We start from the raw sequence: 5,432 nt of genomic DNA, 5'->3' as shown, positions 1-5,432 counted from the left end.
ACTTTGCAATCAAACACAAGGCCTGGCATTACATAGACAATATTCAGAACAAACTCTTAACACAGGAATATCTCAGCAGAGTAACTATTTACTTCTAAACTGAACACAGGAATAGGAAAAAACACTCGACGCTGCTCACAGCAAGGGCGTCCCACTCAAAAATATCAAATGCATGTCTTCTGGCTAACATCAATGAGAAAATTTTGACAAGGTTCTCCAATTCCAATATATTAAACTAATTTCTTCTTGCTAACATCCATGATTAAACTTTGGCAAGCTTTTCCCATTCAAAATATGTAATGCCCATGATCGTGGAGTCCTGTCGTAGCTTCTTGTACTTGTTTGGGCACTTTTTTCCTAGGGCACTCCACGTGTTGTTAAATTGCCAATGGTCTCTGCAGACTAGTCATGTCATCGATGTCTAATAATACTCTGTAAAGCTTCTCGGTCATTCCTTCTGTAATGTAGCGCAAACAGTGACTGCTTCTTTTTGCAAAGTGGAATGACCAACTGGACCCAGTAATGCACCAGATTGCCTTGGACATATTGGCTCCTTTTGTGTAGTTCAACTAAAATTGAAGTCAGAACAAAACCGAGCTTTAATTTTGATATCCCTCTAAGCAACAATAGGTATAAGGGAAACAATACTGAGAAATAACGGTTGATGACTTGTACTCCCAGAAGAAAAGCATCTACTGATCTACTTTATCTTAATGGGAAACAAAGCAGGAGAGTAGCAATTCTCCATCAGTGTGATTCATTCATATTGACTAAGACATTATCTTAATAATGCCTTGTTTCAACATGTATAAAGAACGACAAAGCAGAAAAGTACCATTCCTAAAACAATGCAACTGATTCATTTTAACAGAGACATTATCTTTACAATACCTTGCTTAAACATGTAGAAAGAACTACAAAGCAGGATAGTACCATTCCTAACAAGTGTTGCAGTTTTGAACTAAAATTCAGTAGTTAATTAATTCTGAGAGTGGCATTGCTTATTTTTTTGACACCTGAAACAGTAGGAGAGTCTCCTACTGTGTAATTAAATTAATGAATGAGTGAATTTACATATGATTTTGTACATGCCAGCCCCTTTGGGGATGGGGGGGGGGGAGGAGAAGATCAAAGAGTAGCTATAAAGGAAGTGAGAAATGAGGTGTGTTTTTCTCCAACCCTATGAGTTAGGAGAGAGAGGTCCTCTTTTAGCCTTGATATCCAGGATGTTTTCGTGGGTGTTATTCTTCTGAAAACCTTATTATTTCGTTCCTTCCAGATGCTCCATCTAGCTTGTAGGAATATTGCCATGAACATTGGCTTATTCCATGCATCCTTGGTTGTGCTTATCCAATCCAATCGTGAACCTTGAGTGCTCCAAATTATGGCAATATCAGACTAGCAGTCTTTGCTGAAGGCACAACTGAAGAACAGATGTTCAAGCGTTTCTTCCACGTTGGAATCGCAGAGGGGGCAAGTATAGTCATTGCCAATGTTGTAATGTCTTCGCTTCAGCATGTTTCTGGTGTTGAGTTTGTCGGACAGGAGAAGCCACCCAAAGATCGTTATTTTCATTGTAACCTTAGACTTCCAAAGCCAGGTATAAGCTTGATGGGCTCGGACCTCCCTGAAGTAAAAGTTATAATATTTGTTGGCCGAGAACGTCTGGGTCGTCCAAGTGCAGATCCAGCTATCATTCCCCGAGAGGCTATCATTCAGTTGGATATCACGTACAATACTCTGAAGATCTCTAGTCTCTGCATGCGCCTAAACCGAGAGCGGCAGATGAAACATTTCGTGTAAAGTCATGGCGCCCAAGAAATCTCTAACGGAAATATCCTCCTGTGAGGCGAAAGAGAAAGCCTGTGGATGTGTCTCTGCCAGTATACCATCCGTCCAATGATCTTTCCAAAAGAGTATGTCCTTCCCCGTGTGGACTTGGGCTTTGGTAATCCCTCGGTAGATGGGCATTAGTCTCATGACATCCCGCCACCAAAAGGATCCGCACGGGTCAGCTGCATGGGGGATCTTGTTGCTATAATACGTGTTCCATATGAGATCCACCCAAGGCAAGTCCCATCTGTTATAGAATTTGTGAAGGTATTTTAAAAGGAGTGCATCGCTTTGTACTTTGAGGCTAATGACTCCGAGGCCGCCGAAACCTTGGGTTGGCAGACCATGTCCCAAGCCGCCAGAGAGTTACAAGAATCACCATTCTCCATTTTTTTGGTCCATAAGCATTTGCGTCTGATTTTATCCAGAAGTTCAATAATGCTCGCTGGCAACTTGAGAGTACAAAGAGCGAAGATGATTTGGGAGGTGATGACCGAGTTGAGAAGGGACAATTTTCCCCCATAGGAGATCATGTTAAGGGTAGCCGAAAGCCTGGGTTCCACCCGACAGACAAGGAGGAAAAGATCTAGCATAGTTGGCTTGGTTGTCCCCATAGGCAAACCGACGTATGTGAAGGGCATTTTGCCCACCACACACCCGAAGATGGTTGCAATGTAGTTGTACGTGTCTTCATGACAGTTAATTGGTATCAAAGTTGACTTGTGGAAGTTTACTTTGAGGCCAATAGATGTTGCATAGTCCGAGAGAATGTCTTTGATGATCACTGCTTGCGTTGTGCATGCTGGCATGGCTAGGATAGTATCGTCTGCGTATTGAATGACTGGGTAATCCATTTGATTGGTCGAGGGGAATGGTAGTTGGATTGCTCCTCTAGTGTAGGTGTCATTAATTGTTGCTTGTAAGAGATCAGCCGCCAATACAAACATCAGAGGAGAAAATGGATCACCTTGTCGGACTCCGCATTTACAATGGAACTGTCGTCCAGGTACACCATTTAAGAGAACCGCTGATTCACCAGACCCAAAAATGCATTGTACCCAGCCAAGCCATTTGTCATTGAAGCCCATATTCTTCATTATTGTCAACATGGCAGCATGATCAATAGTGTCGAACGCCTTTGCAAAATCAATCTTGAGTAACACAATTTCTTTCTTAGAGGCCTGGCATTGGTAAATGTATTCAAATGCCCAAGCAAGGCAATCTTGGATAGTGCATCCTTTGAGTAATCCATATTGGTTTCGATGAATAATACGCAGAATCACTCTTTGTAGGCGGTTGGCAAGTATCTTGGTTATGACTTTAAGGCATCAATTTAATAAAGTGATCGGTCTATAATCATTGACTGAAGATGGGGCATTATTTTTGGGTATTAAAGTGATAAAACCATCATTAATGCTTTCAAGATTGACATTGCCATCAAAAAATTGGTTGCAGAGCTTATAGAAGTCATGCTTGATAATGTGCCAACAAGATTTCAGAAACGCACCATTGAAGCCATCCGGGCCAGGTGCACGATCGGCTGGCATGAGCTTAATAACACTGTCAATCTCGTCAGTGGTGAATGGAACAGTAAGCTCATTTAACCCGTCCACCTTTTTCATAATTCTATCCAGGTTGAATTTCATATCATGATGTGACGCCAAAACCCAATCTTTGCTTGAACGTATTAAATACGAGTGCCTCTTTTCCATCATGATCCTCCATGGTGATGCCCGTATCATTGGTTAGGGAGGCAATGTTGTTAATTCTCATCCGTTCTGAAGCCATTGCTTAAAAGAATTTTGAATTCTCATCTCCGAATTTAACCCAACGTATAGTGCAATGTTTTTTCCAATATTGTTGTTGATAGGATAGGGGGCGAAGAATATGTGACTTGAGAATCCTCCTAAAGTTTGCTTCTGGTAATGAGAGTGTGCATTTGTTTTCCAACTCATCCAGTTCAAAAAGTGCCTTATTGGAGTTTTCAATGGCAATCGAAAGTCTAGAAATCCCTTTGCTCCAAGCCTTAAGAGCATGTCTAAGAGCCTTAAGTTTTCTGCAAAGAACCGTGGCCATATTATCAGACCGAATTGGCCTGTCCCAAACTTGCTGAACAATCTCATGAAATCCATGATGCTGAACCCAATAAGATTCAAAACGAAACACCTTTGATCGTGGGATGGAGGTCTCAATATTGATAACACAAGGTATGTGATCCAAAACTGGTCTCCCTAGAGGTTTAACCATGGTCTTGGGAAAGGAATTGGTCCAATTTGCACTAGTAAAGAACCAATCAAGTTGATCTAAGAGGGGGTCAGTTTGCATGTTGCTCCAGGTGAACGATCGACCCTTAATAGGTAATTCAATGAGGGCTTGTGAGCAGATGAAATCATTAAAGGTTATCATGTCATTAAGATTACCACCTGGTTCATTGCGATTGTTCGGGCTTCTGATGAAATTAAAGTCTCCAACTAACAACCAATCTTCATTACCAGGGATGTTTAATTGGTCAAGCCATTGAATGAATGCAAGTCTTTGGTCCCCTTGACAAGGTCCATAGACATTCACGAGAGTCCAATGGTGAGCGGATTGCATTGATTTGAAATTAATGACTTGAGCGAAATCATTAGAAGAAACAATATCTGCATGAAAGATGGAGCTGTTCCAGATTGTAACGAGACCACCAGAGGCTCCCCGGGAGGGGACAGAAGCAAATTTATCATAGCATCGTGGATAGCAGGATTTAATGAAAGCATTATCAAAAGAGGCCATTTTTGTTTCCTGCAAGCATAGCACAGCACAGCCACTAGAATTTATGGCAGTGGTCAGGGCTAACTGTTTAGCATCAGAGTTCAAACCCCGGACATTCCAGCAGAGAACGTTCCAATTAACTGACAGAACCATAATAAAATGTAGTGATAGCAGAAATAAAAGGTTAGACCGAGGCCGAAGCCAAATATGGTCCTGCCTCCTTGTCAGAAAGGAGCGCTTCCTCCGAGAGCTCCGAAGCCGGGATGGCACAGAGATTGGTACCAATGTGCTGAATCACCTGGATTGGAGTAGGCGGTGGTGGTGCAGTAGCTGTTGGGGCTTCATTGTTGTCGGAGATCATAGCAGATGAGGCAGAGGGCACAGTCCTTGGCTTGACCTTGGACTTTCTAGTTGGCGTGTCCTCAAGAGAAGGCACTTTGAAACCATCATATTTGTTCGAGCGAGCACTCCTGCGCAGCACAATGGCACACTCTGGAGCCACATTCTTTTCGCGACGCCCAGCTGAAGCATAACCAGATGGAACAGACAAGTCCGCAGTTTGTGGCAGAGCAAGGTCTGCCGGACCCTCATCCGACGGCACTGAAGGACCCGAAATGGCAGAGCTGGGTGGATTCTCAAGCACAAGTCCTAAACCCACAGATTCAGAAGTTGGCGCCACAGGGACAATGCTTGAGGCCATTTCCAGCCTGGGCACATCAGTAACAGCAGTATCCTGGTCTTGGAGCAACCAAGCCGACATATCAGTCAAGAGGTTAGTACTGGAGACCGAGGAAGCAAGATGAGTGGTCATGGAAGCTTGGGACACCACAAAAGATCCACTCTCGTCA

General features: G+C 43.0%; 1 pseudogene; it reads right to left on the bottom strand.

Moving 5' to 3' along the window:
• Window positions 1–1,128: 1,128 nt before the first annotated feature.
• On the bottom strand, window positions 1,129–3,455 carry LOC119272317 (annotated as a pseudogene).
• Window positions 3,456–5,432: the final 1,977 nt, after the last annotated feature.

This window comes from Triticum dicoccoides, chromosome 3A, assembly GCF_002162155.2.
Source record: "Triticum dicoccoides isolate Atlit2015 ecotype Zavitan chromosome 3A, WEW_v2.0, whole genome shotgun sequence".
Taxonomy (NCBI): domain Eukaryota; kingdom Viridiplantae; phylum Streptophyta; class Magnoliopsida; order Poales; family Poaceae; genus Triticum; species Triticum dicoccoides.
The sequence above is the reverse complement of the archived record's forward strand: the minus strand, read 5'-3'. Positions and strand labels throughout refer to the sequence as shown.